Genomic DNA, 17,230 nt, shown 5'->3' with positions numbered 1-17,230 from the left:
GGCAGGATAACATCAGAACTTCTTTCAGAAACCTGTGTAAGGAATCCTTCAGAACCTTGTATACAACATATGTAAGGCTAATCCTGGAGTATGCAGCCCCAGCATGGAGCCCGTACCTAGTCAAGCACAAGACGAAGCTGAAAAAAGTTCAGAGGTATGCCACTAGGCTAGTCCCGGAACTAAGAGAAAAAGTTATGAATTATAAGGAAAGGCTACGGGAACTGCTCCTCATGTCGCTGATAGACAGAAGAGCTCGTGGAGACATGATCACCACATACAAAATTCTCAGGGAAATTGACATGGTAGACAAGGATGGATTATTTAACACAGGTGGTACATGAACAAGGGGTCAGGTGGAAGCTGAGTTCCCAAATGATCCACACAGACATTAGAGAGAACTTTTTCAGGGTCAGAGAAGTTGTTAAACGGAATGCAGTAGGAAGTGAGATGGTGGAGGCTGACTTCATACACAGTTTCATATGTAGATATGATAGAACTCAGTAACCTCAGGAATCTGTACATCAGTTGGTTGGCGGTTGAGAGGCGGGACCTAAGAGCCAAAGCTCAACCCTCGCAAGCACAATTTGGTGAATAAAATTAGGTGAGAACAAGAAGAATGTTTTATTTCTTATTAGGGCAAGTATATACTATGCTGCAAGCCAATAATACTCACAGAGTTTCGGGCATGACAATATCATCACTGTCGCTCTCGAGGCAAGTAATAAGTGCTCATATAAGTACAGGTGGGATGTCGGACATTTTAATGGTGATCTATTGTTAACAATTTTAACACGATCTTCCTCTCTTAAATTTAGGGTGGAAAATAATTTTACATAATATTTGGAGTCCGTACACTTACAAAAGTAAAAAGAAATGTCCATCTCGAACAGCTTATTTCAATATATTACAGAAACAACTTGAATCGTGATGGATTATGCATAATAACAATTGTGGTATCTGTTGACAGGCTGGACAGCCCTTCACTTTGCAGCCGCACGTGGTCATGACAACACTGTGAAGGTCCTCCTCGACGCTGGAGCAGACATCAACGCTGCAGATAATGATAGTAAGAGTCACACTTATGCATCCCAACATTATACAACACTCATTTGACAAAATGCAATATATATTTTTTATAATTATACCATAGGAGATAATGTCTGTTTGTGTTTCTGTTCAAAGTTGGAGGTCAAACGTTTCATATACAAAAAATTGTCATATACGTTTCATATACAAAAGTAATCTGCACCATTATTCACTGATGTTACGAAAATTAACAGAAAATTCCTGATGTGAATAATTTGTCCGTACTAGCATTAAAAAGACAATTCTCCCAGACCGTTAAAAGTTTCTCAATCAACTGTTATATACCAGAGTAAGGGTAACTATTCTTGTTTTAGTATTTCACACCACTTAGCTGCTTTTGCCGCCAACCAACCACACATTAGACAATTGTATTTTTTATAAGACAGAGAGAGAGAGAGAGAGAAAAAGAGTGAGACAGACACAGTGTGAGAGCGTACATTCATTAACCAGGCGTTGCCCACATAGGAAATGCCAGATGTACGTTGTTCACTTCGGGAGTCACTACAAACTCACAGGCCTCCATGCTGGGAAGCCAGTTGTGGAATCTGGCTTCCAAATTCCACAATTGGAATCGCTGATCCAGAAAGTGAGCAGCATGAGCGTTTTGCTTCCGCTGCGCCAAGGGTTCCGTATGTCAGGTAGAGATGAAGACCAAGACGGTATTCACCCCCACAAGCCAATACAGAGCCATCCTCACTTGGGTCACTCACTCTCTGCAACTTGCATGCAAGCAAATATAGCCGGTAGAGCTTGGATTCTCACACCAATATTTATATAAAGATGTTTGGGGTTAGGAGCTGGAACTTGAACCAACTTAAGAGACAATTGGAATGTGATGTGAAATGGGGCCGTACTAGAGAATGGGGAATGATGTCAAAGGCAAGTGTAATAGCAAAAATAGCTTTATTCAACTACCTACTAATACACAGGCACCCACATTACGTTAATTCAAGAGTGTCATTTCAAATCTGTCAATACCACAATTGCAGTAGGTCTCCTGACCCACCACCTGACAGGTGTATAGAGTCATAAGGCCTCGACCCACTGTTGCAGTAGGTCTGCTGACCCACCACCTGACAGGTGTATAGAGTCATAAGGCCTCGACCCACTGTTGCAGTAGGTCTCCTGACCCACCACCTGACAGGTGTATAGAGTCATAAGGCCTCGACCCACTGTTGCAGTAGGTCTCATGACCCACCACCTGACAGGTGTATAGAGTCATAAAGCTTCGACCCACTGTTGCAGTAGGTCTCCTGACCCACCACCTGACAGGTGTATATAGTCATAAGGCCTCGACCCACTGTTGCAGTAGGTCTCCTGACCCACCACCTGACAGGTGTATAGAGTCATAAGGCCTCGACCCACTGTTGCAGTAGGTCTCCTGACCCACCACCTGACAGGTGTATAGAGTCATAAGGCCTCGACCCACTGTTGCAGTAGGTCTCCTGACCCACCACCTGACAGGTGTATAGAGTCATAAGGCTTCGACCCACTGTTGCAGTAGGTCTCCTGACCCACCACCTGACAGGTGTAAAGGAAATCAAGGCCTCGACCCACCGGACAGGTCATCAGCAACAGTTTACTAACCTGAAACACTTCGTGCACATTCTTGGCAAATATCAAAATACTTCACTACCACAATACATCAACATATATAAATGCATACATAACAGTGTCATTAGGACACACAACAATACCAACAATTGCTTTAACAATCAATGTCAAAAATATCATTGCAATATGGAAGTTGTAGTTAAGGACCTGGTGACTCTAGTGGGAGCCCTGAGGACAGAGTTGGACTTTCTGCGGGAGGAGGTGCGTCAGCTGAAAGAACAACGAGAAGTAACGAAGGAGGAGACCAGCAGTAAAGGGACCTCGTCTTGGAGAGTTGTGAAAGACAGGGGCCTTAAGAAGACTTTGATAAAGCCGCCTTCAAACGCCATAGCAACTTCTAATTCATTTGACGTTTTGGAGGACGAGTGCTGTGGAGAGACTGTGGATCGCGCAAAAGGGAAAGCAACGAAGAGAAAGGAAGCGCAGGCCCCTCAGAAAGTAAAGGAAGTACCTAAGCAAACATTAGTTGTGGGAGATTCCCAGATAAGGTATTTGGATAGAACGTTTTGTGCTAGAGATAGGGGGAACAGGTTAAGGGTTTGCTATCCCGGAGCTGGCATTGGTGATATTATAAACAACATGAATGATATTATGGCTCGTATTGGGAACAATCCCATTATTTGCATTAGCGTGGGAGGAAATGATGTTGGTCGAGTTAGGAGTGAGGAACTGATTCAGAGGTATAAAACAGCCATAGAATTAGTTAGGAGCAAGGGAGGAATCCCGATCATATGTGGCATTCTTCCAAGAAAGGGAGTGGGAAATGAATGGATATCGAGGGCACTTGGTGTCAATTGCCGGCTGGAAAGATATTGCAAATCAAATGCAATATCTTTCATAGACAACTGGGAACACTTCTATGTAAGAAATGGAATGTATGCTCGTGATGGGGTGCATCTATCGAGAGCTGGGGTTGTTGCTGTTGCGAACTCGTTAGAAGAAGTGGTTAGAGGTGTTTGTTTGGGTTTAAACTGTTAGTAGATAGAGGTATGGGAATTGATTTTGAGGAAGGAGGTAATAAAAGTATGTGTTTGTGGAATAAAGGAATTGGCAAAACGATCAGGGAAAGAGAAGGTCCGCAAAATAACAATTCACTTAGGGTATATTACACTAACAGTAGAAGTCTAAGAAATAAAATTAACGAATTAAATGCTCTTGTCTGCACAGAAAAAATAGATATTATTGCACTTACCGAAACGTGGATGAATGTAGAAAATAGAGAACTATTAGCTGAATATCAAATATATGGATTTAAACTATTTCACACAGATAGATATATTAGACGAAGAGGTGGAGTAGCCATATATGTTAGGGACAATTTGAAATGTAGTCTCAAAGAGGGAATCAAAACAGAGCCACACACAGAAACTATTTGGATTGAATTAAACGAAAAAGCTAATAATATTATAATAGGAGTAATATACAGGCCACCAAATTTAGACAGAATGGAAGCAAAGCATCTATGGGATGAAATATCTAGAGCATCTAGATCTAACAGTATTTATGTCATGGGTGACTTTAATTTTAGCGGAATAAACTGGTTGAACAAAACAGGGAATAGTGAAGCAGAAGATTTTCTAGAATTAATTGACGATTGCTTTCTTACGCAACACATTAAGGAACCAACACGGGAAAATAATATTTTAGATTTAGTGTTAACTAACAGGGAAACGCAAATTAATGACATCGAAATAGGGAGTGAGCTAGGGAGCAGTGATCACAAAGAAATCAGATTTAGCATAGAATGGAATAGACCAGTAGGAGAAAATTCTGTTAAAGTGCCAGATTTTCGAAAAGCTGATTTTAATAGCCTAAGAAATTTTTTGGGTCAAATTGATTGGAAAGTCTTGGGTATGGGGTGTGGGCCGGTCTTGGAGCGAGACATGAACCCAGCGATAGGTGACTTAAATGGGGATTTCGATGTGGATTCAATATATAACTTATTTAAGAATATTCTAAACAAAGCACAGGAACGTAGTATACCATACAAATTGAATAGATCGAATACTAATGACCCAAAGTGGATAACAAAGAATTTGAAGAACCTTATAGGTAAAAAGAGAGCTTGGTACAAAAGGATTAAAAATGGGGAGGTCACTATAGAACAGGAATTCGTACAACTGGTTAGAAATGTTAAAAAAGAGATAAGGAAAGCAAAAAGAAACTATGAAGTTCGCATAGCAGGGCAAGCAAAGACAAATCCTAAAGGGTTTTTTCAGTTATATCGTACTAAGACTAGGGAAAGGATAGGTCCATTAAAAACTGAGACAGGTCAAATAACAGATAGTGATGAAGAGATGAGTAGTATTTTTAATAAATATTTTGTATCTGTATTTACTAAAGAGGAACTTAACAATATGCCTTCAGCCGAACAAGTCTATGTGGGTGGGGACGAGGACAGGTTGACGAGTTTAGCAGTTACCAGGGAGGATGTTCTTAAACAAATAGTAAAACTCAAACCAAACAAATCCCCAGGGCCGGATGAAGTGTTTGCCAGGGTGCTTAAAGAATGCAAAGAGGAGCTTTGTGACCCACTGTCAACCATATTTAATAAATCAATAGAGTCAGGCAGAGTGCCAGAGTTTTGGAAAGTTGCTAATGTGATACCAGTTTTTAAGAAAGGAGATAGATCACTTGCGTCTAACTATCGACCAATTAGCCTAACGTCTATTGTGGGAAAGTTACTCGAATCTATAATAGCAAATAAAATTCGTCTTCATCTTGAAAAACATAAATTAATAATTGAGTCGCAACATGGTTTTATAAATGGCCGTTCATGTTTAACAAATTTGTTATCTTTTTATTCTAGCATTGTTGAGGCAGTTGATAGTGGTAAGGATTGCGATGTTGTATACCTTGACTTTAGCAAAGCTTTTGATACAGTGCCACATGAAAGACTGATTAAAAAGATAGAGTCTCATGGTATTGGGGGTGCTATATTAAGCTGGATTAGGGCATGGCTATACCAAAGGAAACAGAGAGTTAGTATAAATGGAATCAAGTCAGAGTGGGAAAATGTTGTAAGTGGAGTGCCTCAAGGCTCTGTCCTGGGATCTCTGTTGTTTATAATATATATAAATGATTTAGATTCAGGTTTGAGTAGCAACATTTGCAAATTTGCCGATGATACGAAAATCGGTAGGGAAATTAATTCGGAGGAGGACTCACTATCACTTAAAGTTGATCTAGATAGGGTTTTGAAATGGTCAAAGGATTGGCAGATGCAGTTTAATGCTGATAAATGTAAAGTTCTGAGGTTAGGTAATGATGATAGAGTTACAAGATACGAGCTAGATGGTGTTGTGATTGCGAAGTCGGATTGCGAAAGGGATCTGGGAGTTATGATTAGTAAGAATTTAAAACAAAAGGATCAATGCATAAATGTTCGTAATAAGGCAAATCGGACACTTGGATTTATTAATCGCAGCGTTAGTAACAAGACACCTGGTGTGGTTCTCAAGCTATATCTTGCTCTAGTTAGGCCCCATTTAGATTATGCAGTTCAGTTTTGGTCGCCATATTATAGAATGGATATAAATTCACTTGAACGTGTCCAGCGTAGGATGACTAAGTTAATTCCCCAAATTAGAAATCTTTCATATGAAGTAAGATTAACAAAGCTTAAGTTGCATTCACTGGAAAGGCGAAGAGTTAGGGGTGACATGATAGAGGTTTACAAGTGGATGAATGGACATAACCGGGGGGATATTAATAGGGTATTAAAAGTATCAACACAGGACAGAACACGAAACAATGGGTATAAATTGGATAAGTTTAGATTTAGGAAAGACTTGGGTAAATACTGGTTCAGTAACAGGGTTGTTGATTTGTGGAACCAATTGCCGCGTAACATTGTGGAGGTGGGGTCCCTCGATTGTTTCAAGCACGGGTTGGACAAGTATATGAGTGGGATTGGGTGGTTATAGAATAGGAGCTGCCTCGTATGGGCCAATAGGCCTTCTGCAGTTACCTTTGTTCTTATGTTCTTAATGTCACCAAGACATTCAATCACCTACGTAACACATGTAACTTGAACAGCAACCAAAACATATACAATTAACATTTAATTTTTAAATTAATTATCATTAATTAATTAACCACAATTATATTAATTACGGTCACTTAGATGGTCAACAAATCAACAGTTACATCAACGTCATTTTCACCCAGACAAGTGTCCAATCAAAGACAATTACGTTTATCACTGTCACCTCGCCAATTAACAATCACTTAATTACATTAATATATTGTTTATCAATTAGACGAAACAATCAATTAACAGCTTAATACACTGTCAACCGACAGCTATCAAAGAAAATAATGACTTTACTAATTACAATAATAATTTTACTAATTACATTAATGAATCACTACCAAGGATATCACTGGGACAATCCAACACCACACAATAATTACAAACACAATTTAAGAACATAAGAACATAAAAACAAAGGCAACTGCAGAAGGCTTATTGGCCATTACGAGGCAGCTCCTATATATAACCACCCAATCCCACTCATATACATGTCTAACCCACGCTTGAAACAATCGAGGGACCCAACCTCCACCACGTTATGCAGTAATTGGTTTCACAAATCAACAACTCTGTTACCAAACCAGTATTTACCCAAGTTTTCCTAAATCTAAACTTATCCAATTTATACCCATTTTTTCGTGTTCTGTCTTGTGTTGATACTTTTAATACCCTATTTATATCCCCTTTGTTATGTCCATTCATCCACATGTAAACCTCTATCATGTCACCCCTAACTCTTCGCCTTTCCAGTGAATGTTAATTAAGCTTTGTTAATCTTTCTTCATATGAAAGATTTCTAATTTGGGGAATTAACTTAGTCATCCTACGCTGGACACGTTCAAGGTAATTTATATCCATTCTATAGTTTAGCGACCAAACCTGAAATGCATAATCTAAATGGGGCCTAACCAGAGCAAGATATAACTGAAGAACAACACCAGGTGTCTTGTTACTAACGCTTCGATTAATAAATCCCAGTGTCCTACTTGCCTTATTACGAACACTCAGGCATTGAACCTTTTGTTTTAAATTCTAACTAATCATAACTCCCAGATCCGTTTCGCAATCCGACTTCGCAATCTCAACACCATCAAGCTCGTATCTTGTAACTCTATCATCATTACCTAGCCTCAGAACTTTACATTTATCAGCATTAAACTGCATCTGCCAATCCTTTGACCATTTCAAAACCCTATCTAGATCAACTTGAAGTGATAGTGAGTCCTCCTCCGAATTAATTTCTCTACCGATTTTCGTATCATCGGCAAATTTGCAAATGTTGCTACTCAAACCTGAATCTAAATCATTTATATATATTATAAACAACAGAGGTCCCAGGACAGAGCCTTGAGGCACTCCACTTACAACATTTTCCCACTCTGACTTGATTCCATTTATGCTAACTCTCTGCTTCCTTTGGTATAGCCATGCCCTAATCCAGCTTAATATAGCACCCCCAATACCATGAGACTCTATCTTTTTAATCAGTCTTTCATGTGGCACTGTATCAAAAGCTTTGCTAAAGTCAAGGTATACAACATCGCAATCCTTACCACTATCAACTGCCTCAACAATGCTAGAATAAAAAGATAACAAATTTGTTAAACATGAACGGCCAATTATAAAACCATGTTGCGACTGAATTATTAATTTATGTTTTTCAAGATGAAGACGAATTTTATTTGCTATTATAGATTCGAGTAACTTTCCCACAATAGACGTTAGGCTAATTGGTCGATAGTTAGACGCAAGTGATCTATCTCCTTTCTTAAAAACTGGTATCACATTAGCAACTTTCCAAAACTCTGGCACTCTGCCTGACTCTATTGATTTATTAAATATGGTTGACAGTGGGTCACAAAGCTCCTCTTTGCATTCTTTAAGCACCCTGGCAAACACTTCATCCGGCCCTGGGGATTTGTTTGGTTTGAGTTTTACTATTTGTTTAAGAACATCCTCCCTGGTAACTGCTAAACTCGTCAACCTGTCCTCGTCCCCACCCACATAGACTTGTTCGGCTGAAGGCATATTGTTAAGTTCCTCTTTAGTAAATACAGATACAAAATATTTATTAAAAATACTACTCATCTCTTCATCACTATCTGTTATTTGACCTGTCTCAGTTTTTAATGGACCTATCCTTTCCCTAGTCTTAGTACGATATAACTGAAAAAACCCTTTAGGATTTGTCTTTGCTTGCCCTGCTATGCGAACTTCATAGTTTCTTTTTGCTTTCCTTATCTCTTTTTTAACATTTCTAACCAGTTGTACGAATTCCTGTTCTAAAGTGACCTCCCCATTTTTAATCCTTTTGTACCAAGCTCTCTTTTTACCTATAAGGTTCTTCAAATTCTTTGTTATCCACTTTGGGTCATTAGTATTCGATCTATTCAATTTGTATGGTATACTACGTTCCTGTGCTTTGTTTAGAATATTCTTAAATAAGTTATATATTGAATCCACATCGAAATCCCCATTTAAGTCACCTATCGCTGGGTTCATGTCTCGCTCCAAGACCGGCCCACACCCCATACCCAAGACTTTCCAATCAATTTGACCCAAAAAATTTCTTAGGCTATTAAAATCAGCTTTTCGAAAATCTGGCACTTTAACAGAATTTTCCCCTACAGGTCTATTCCATTCTATGCTAAATCTGATTTCTTTGTGATCACTGCTCACTAGCTCACTCCCTATTTCGATGTCATTAATTTGCGTTTCCCTGTTAGTTAACACTAAATCTAAAATATTATTTTCCCGTGTTGGTTCCTTAATGTGTTGCGTAAGAAAGCAATCGTCAATTAATTCTAGAAAATCTTCTGCTTCACTATTCCCTGTTTTGTTCAACCAGTTTATTCCGCTAAAATTAAAGTCACCCATGACATAAATACTGTTAGATCTAGATGCTCTAGATATTTCATCCCATAGATGCTTTGCTTCCATTCTGTCTAAATTTGGTGGCCTATATATTACTCCTATTATAATATTATTAGCTTTTTCGTTTAATTCAATCCAAATAGTTTCTGTGTGTGGCTCTGTTTTGATTCCCTCTTTGAGACTACATTTCAAATTGTCCCTAACATATATGGCTACTCCACCTCCTCGTCTAATATATCTATCTGTGTGAAATAGTTTAAATCCATATATTTGATATTCAATGATATTTAATGAGTCTTTCATGTGGCACTGTATCAAAAGCTTTGCTAAAGTCAAGGTACACAACATCCGAAGCGAATTTTGGTTGTGGGAGATTCCCAGGTGAGGTATTTAGACAGAACGTTTTGTGCCAGAGATAGGGGGAACAGATTAAGGGTTTGCTATCTGGGAGCTGGAATTGGTGATATTGTTCAAAACATGAATGATATTATGATGGGAAATGGGAACAAACCCATTATTTGTATTAGTGCAGGGGGTAATGATGTTGGGCGAGTTAGGAGTGAGGAACTAATACAGAGATTTAGGACAGCCATTGAATTAGTTAGGAGCAAGGGAGGAATCCCGATCATATGTGGCATTCTTCCAAGAAAGGGAGTGGGAAATGAATGGATGTCAAGGGCACTTGGTGTCAATTGCCGGCTGGAAAGATATTGCAAATCAAATGCAATATCTTTCATAGACAACTGGGAACACTTCTATGGAAGAAATGGAATGTATGCTCGTGATGGGGTGCATCTATCGAGAGCTGGGGTTGTTGCTGTTGCGAACTCGTTGGAAGAAGTGGTTAGAGGTGTTTGTTTGGGTTTAAACTGTTAGCTGATAGAGGTATGGGAATTGATTTGGAGGAAGGAGATAATAAAAGTACGTGTTTGTGGGAGAAAGGAATTGGCAAAATTCCTTAGAGTCGGTCAGGTGAAGTCACAGTGAGAGGTTGTGTTAACCGGAGCTCCTGAGTGTTGTTATATTATCATAGCAATATGGAAGTTGTAGTGAAGGACCTGGTGACTCTAGTGGGAGCCCTGAGGACAGAGTTGGACTCTCTGCGGGAGGAGGTGCGTCAGCTTAAAAAACAACGAGAAGTAACGAAGGAGGAGGCCAGCAGTAAAGGGACCTCGTCTTGGAGAGTTGCGAAAGACAGGGGCCTTAAGAAGACTTTGATAAAGCCGCCTTCAAACGCCATAGCAACTTCAAATTCATTTGACGTTTTGGAGGACGAGTGCTGTGGAGAGACTGTGGATCGCGCAAAAGGGAAAGCAACGAAGAGAAAGGAAGCGCAGGACCCTCAGAAAGTAAAGAACATAAGAAACATAAGAACAAAGGTAACTGCAGAAGGCCTATTGGCCCATACGAGGCAGCTCCTATTCTATAACCACCCAATCCCACTCATATACTTGTCCAACCCGTGCTTGAAACAATCGAGGGACCCCACCTCCACAATGTTACGCGGCAATTGGTTCCACAAATCAACAACCCTGTTACTGAACCAGTATTTACCCAAGTCTTTCCTAAATCTAAACTTATCCAATTTATATCCATTGTTTCGTGTTCTGTCCTGTGTTGATACTTTTAATACCCTATTAATATCCCCCCGGTTATGTCCATTCATCCACTTGTAAACCTCTATCATGTCACCCCTAACTCTTCGCCTTTCCAGTGAATGCAACTTAAGCTTTGTTAATCTTTCTTCATATGAAAGATTTCTAATTTGGGGAATTAACTTAGTCATCCTACGCTGGACACGTTCAAGTGAATTTATATCCATTCTATAATATGGCGACCAAAACTGAACTGCATAATCTAAATGGGGCCTAACTAGAGCAAGATATAGCTTGAGAACCACACCAGGTGTCTTGTTACTAACGCTGCGATTAATAAATCCAAGTGTCCGATTTGCCTTATTACGAACATTTATACATTGATCCTTTTGTTTTAAATTCTTACTAATCATAACTCCCAGATCCCTTTCGCAATCCGACTTCGCAATCACAACACCATCTAGCTCGTATCTTGTAACTCTATCATCATTACCTAACCTCAGAACTTTACATTTATCAGCATTAAACTGCATCTGCCAATCCTTTGACCATTTCAAAACCCTATCTAGATCAACTTGAAGTGATAGTGAGTCCTCCTCCGAATTAATTTCCCTACCGATTTTCGTATCATCGGCAAATTTGCAAATGTTGCTACTCAAACCTGAATCTAAATCATTTATATATATTATAAACAACAGAGGTCCCAGGACAGAGCCTTGAGGCACTCCACTTACAACATTTTCCCACTCTGACTTGATTCCATTTATACTAACTCTCTGTTTCCTTTGGTATAGCCATGCCCTAATCCAGCTTAATATAGCACCCCCAATACCATGAGACTCTATTTTTTTAATCAGTCTTTCATGTGGCACTGTATCAAAAGCTTTGCTAAAGTCAAGGTATACAACATCGCAATCCTTACCACTATCAACTGCCTCAACAATGCTAGAATAAAAAGATAACAAATTTGTTAAACATGAACGGCCATTTATAAAACCATGTTGCGACTCAATTATTAATTTATGTTTTTCAAGATGAAGACGAATTTTATTTGCTATTATAGATTCGAGTAACTTTCCCACAATAGACGTTAGGCTAATTGGTCGATAGTTAGACGCAAGTGATCTATCTCCTTTCTTAAAAACTGGTATCACATTAGCAACTTTCCAAAACTCTGGCACTCTGCCTGACTCTATTGATTTATTAAATATGGTTGACAGTGGGTCACAAAGCTCCTCTTTGCATTCTTTAAGCACCCTGGCAAACACTTCATCCGGCCCTGGGGATTTGTTTGGTTTGAGTTTTACTATTTGTTTAAGAACATCCTCCCTGGTAACTGCTAAACTCGTCAACCTGTCCTCGTCCCCACCCACATAGACTTGTTCGGCTGAAGGCATATTGTTAAGTTCCTCTTTAGTAAATACAGATACAAAATATTTATTAAAAATACTACTCATCTCTTCATCGCTATCTGTTATTTGACCTGTCTCAGTTTTTAATGGACCTATCCTTTCCCTAGTCTTAGTACGATATAACTGAAAAAACCCTTTAGGATTTGTCTTTGCTTGCCCTGCTATGCGAACTTCATAGCTTCTTTTTGCTTTCCTTATCTCTTTTTTAACATTTCTAACCAGTTGTATGAATTCCTGTTCTAAAGTGACCTCCCCATTTTTAATCCTTTTGTACCAAGCTCTCTTTTTACCTATAAGGTTCTTCAAATTCTTTGTTATCCACTTTGGGTCATTAGTATTCGATCTATTCAATTTGTATGGTATACTACGTTCCTGTGCTTTGTTTAGAATATTCTTAAATAAGTTATATATTGAATCCACATCGAAATCCCCATTTAAGTCACCTATCGCTGGGTTCATGTCTCGCTCCAAGACCGGCCCACACCCCATACCCAAGACTTTCCAATCAATTTGACCCAAAAAATTTCTTAGGCTATTAAAATCAGCTTTTCGAAAATCTGGCACTTTAACAGAATTTTCTCCTACTGGTCTATTCCATTCTATGCTAAATCTGATTTCTTTGTGATCACTGCTCCCTAGCTCACTCCCTATTTCGATGTCATTAATTTGCGTTTCCCTGTTTGTTAACACTAAATCTAAAATATTATTTTCCCGTGTTGGTTCCTTAATGTGTTGCGTAAGAAAGCAATCGTCAATTAATTCTAGAAAATCTTCTGCTTCACTATTCCCTGTTTTGTTCAACCAGTTTATTCCGCTAAAATTAAAGTCACCCATGACATAAATACTGTTAGATCTAGATGCTCTAGATATTTCATCCCATAGATGCTTTGCTTCCATTCTGTCTAAATTTGGTGGCCTATATATTACTCCTATTATAATATTATTAGCTTTTTCGTTTAATTCAATCCAAATAGTTTCTGTGTGTGGCTCTGTTTTGATTCCCTCTTTGAGACTACATTTCAAATTGTCCCTAACATATATGGCTACTCCACCTCCTCGTCTAATATATCTATCTGTGTGAAATAGTTTAAATCCATATATTTGATATTCAGCTAATAGTTCTCTATTTTCTACATTCATCCACGTTTCGGTAAGTGCAATAATATCTATTTTTTCTGTGCAGACAAGAGCATTTAATTCGTCAATTTTATTTCTTAGACTTCTACTGTTAGTGTAATATACCCTAAGTGAATTGTTATTTTGCGGACCTTCTCTTTCCCTGATCGTTTTGCCAATTCCTTTCTCCCACAAACACATACTTTTATTACCTCCTTCCTCCAAATCAATTCCCATACCTCTATCTACTAACAGTTTAAACCCAAACAAACACCTCTAACCACTTCTTCTAACGAGTTCGCAACAGCAACAACCCCAGCTCTCGATAGATGCACCCCATCACGAGCATACATTTCATTTCTTCCATAGAAGTGTTCCCAGTTGTCTATGAAAGATATTGCATTTGATTTGCAATATCTTTCCAGCCGGCAATTGACACCAAGTGCCCTCGATATCCATTCATTTCCCACTCCCTTTCTTGGAAGAATGCCACATATGATCGGGATTCCTCCCTTGCTCCTAACTAACTCTATGGCTGTTTTATACCTCTGAATCAGTTCCTCACTCCTAACTCGACCAACATCATTTCCTCCCACGCTAATGCAAATAATGGGATTGTTCCCATTACCAGCCATAATATCATTCATGTTGTTTATAATATCACCAATGCCAGCTCCGGGATAGCAAACCCTTAACCTGTTCCCCCTATCTCTAGCACAAAACGTTCTATCCAAATACCTTATCTGGGAATCTCCCACAACTAATGTTTGCTTAGGTACTTCCTTTACTTTCTGAGGGGCCTGCGCTTCCTTTCTCTTCGTTGCTTTCCCTTTTGCGCGATCCACAGTCTCTCCACAGCACTCGTCCTCCAAAACGTCAAATGAATTAGAAGTTGCTATGGCGTTTGAAGGCGGCTTTATCAAAGTCTTCTTAAGGCCCCTGTCTTTCACAACTCTCCAAGACGAGGTCCCTTTACTGCTGGTCTCCTCCTTCGTTACTTCTCGTTGTTTTTTGAGCTGACGCACCTCCTCCCGCAGAGAGTCCAACTCTGTCCTCAGGGCTCCCACTAGAGTCACCAGGTCCTTAACTACAACTTCCATATTGCTAAAGGAAGTACCTAAGCAAACATTAGTTGTGGGAGATTCCCAGATAAGGTATTTGGATAGAACGTTTTGTGCTAGAGATAGGGGGAACAGGTTAAGGGTTTGCTATCCCGGAGCTGGCATTGGTGATATTATAAACAACATGAATGATATTATGGCTGGTAATGGGAACAATCCCATTATTTGCATTAGCGTGGGAGGAAATGATGTTGGTCGAGTCAGGAGTGAGGAACTGATTCAGAGGTATAAAACAGCCATAGAGTTAGTTAGGAGCAAGGGAGGAATCCCGATCATATGTGGCATTCTTCCAAGAAAGGGAGTGGGAAATGAATGGATATCGAGGGCACTTGGTGTCAATTGCCGGCTGGAAAGATATTGCAAATCAAATGCAATATCTTTCATAGACAACTGGGAACACTTCTATGGAAGAAATGAAATGTATGCTCGTGATGGGGTGCATCTATCGAGAGCTGGGGTTGTTGCTGTTGCGAACTCGCTAGAAGAAGTGGTTAGAGGTGTTTGTTTGGGTTTAAACTGTTAGTAGATAGAGGTATGGGAATTGATTTGGAGGAAGGAGGTAATAAAAGTATGTGTTTGTGGGAGAAAGGAATTGGCAAAACGATCAGGGAAAGAGAAGGTCCGCAAAATAACAATTCACTTAGGGTATATTACACTAACAGTAGAAGTCTAAGAAATAAAATTAACGAATTAAATGCTCTTGTCTGCACAGAAAAAATAGATATTATTGCACTTACCGAAACGTGGATGAATGTAGAAAATAGAGAACTATTAGCTGAATATCAAATATATGGATTTAAACTATTTCACACAGATAGATATATTAGACGAGGAGGTGGAGTAGCCATATATGTTAGGGACAATTTGAAATGTAGTCTCAAAGAGGGAATCAAAACAGAGCCACATACAGAAACTATTTGGATTGAATTAAACGAAAAAGCTAATAATATTATAATAGGAGTAATATATAGGCCACCAAATTTAGACAGAATGGAAGCAAAGCATCTATGGGATGAAATATCTAGAGCATCTAGATCTAACAGTATTTATGTCATGGGTGACTTTAATTTTAGCGGAATAAACTGGTTGAACAAAACAGGGAATAGTGAAGCAGAAGATTTTCTAGAATTAATTGACGATTGCTTTCTTACGCAACACATTAAGGAACCAACACGGGAAAATAATATTTTAGATTTAGTGTTAACTAACAGGGAAACGCAAATTAATGACATCGAAATAGGGAGTGAGCTAGGGAGCAGTGATCACAAAGAAATCAGATTTAGCATAGAATGGAATAGACCAGTAGGAGAAAATTCTGTTAAAGTGCCAGATTTTCGAAAAGCTGATTTTAATAGCCTAAGAAATTTTTTGGGTCAAATTGATTGGAAAGGCTTGGGTATGGGGTGTGGGCCGGTCTTGGAGCGAGACATGAACCCAGCGATAGGTGACTTAAATGGGGATTTCGATGTGGATTCAATATATAACTTATTTAAGAATATTCTAAACAAAGCACAGGAACGTAGTATACCATACAAATTGAATAGATCGTATACTAATGACCCAAAGTGGATAACAAAGAATTTGAAGAACCTTATAGGTAAAAAGAGAGCTTGGTACAAAAGGATTAAAAATGGGGAGGTCACTTTAGAACAGGAATTCGTACAACTGGTTAGAAATGTTAAAAAAGAGATAAGGAAAGCAAAAAGAAACTATGAAGTTCGCATAGCAGGGCAAGCAAAGACAAATCCTAAAGGGTTTTTTCAGTTATATCGTACTAAGACTAGGGAAAGGATAGGTCCATTAAAAAATGAGACAGGTCAAATAACAGATAGTGATGAAGAGATGAGTAGTATTTTTAATAAATATTTTGTATCTGTATTTACTAAAGAGGAACTTAACAATATGCCTTCAGCCGAACAAGTCTATGTGGGTGGGGACGAGGACAGGTTGACGAGTTTAGCAGTTACCAGGGAGGATGTTCTTAAACAAATAGTAAAACTCAAACCAAACAAATCACCAGGGCCGGATGAAGTGTTTGCTAGGGTGCTTAAAGAATGCAAAGAGGAGCTTTGTGACCCACTGTCAACCATATTTAATAAATCAATAGAGTCAGGCAGAGTGCCAGAGTTTTGGAAAGTTGCTAATGTGATACCAGTTTTTAAGAAAGGAGATAGATCACTTGCGTCTAACTATCGACCAATTAGCCTAACGTCTATTGTGGGAAAGTTACTCGAATCTATAATAGCAAATAAAATTCGTCTTCATCTTGAAAAACATAAATTAATAATTGAGTCGCAACATGGTTTTATAAATGGCCGTTCATGTTTAACAAATTTGTTATCTTTTTATTCTAGCATTGTTGAGGCAGTTGATAGT

The sequence above is a fragment of the Procambarus clarkii genome, chromosome 29 (assembly GCF_040958095.1).
Source record: "Procambarus clarkii isolate CNS0578487 chromosome 29, FALCON_Pclarkii_2.0, whole genome shotgun sequence".
Classification (NCBI taxonomy): domain Eukaryota; kingdom Metazoa; phylum Arthropoda; class Malacostraca; order Decapoda; family Cambaridae; genus Procambarus; species Procambarus clarkii.
The sequence above is the reverse complement of the archived record's forward strand: the minus strand, read 5'-3'. Positions refer to the sequence as shown.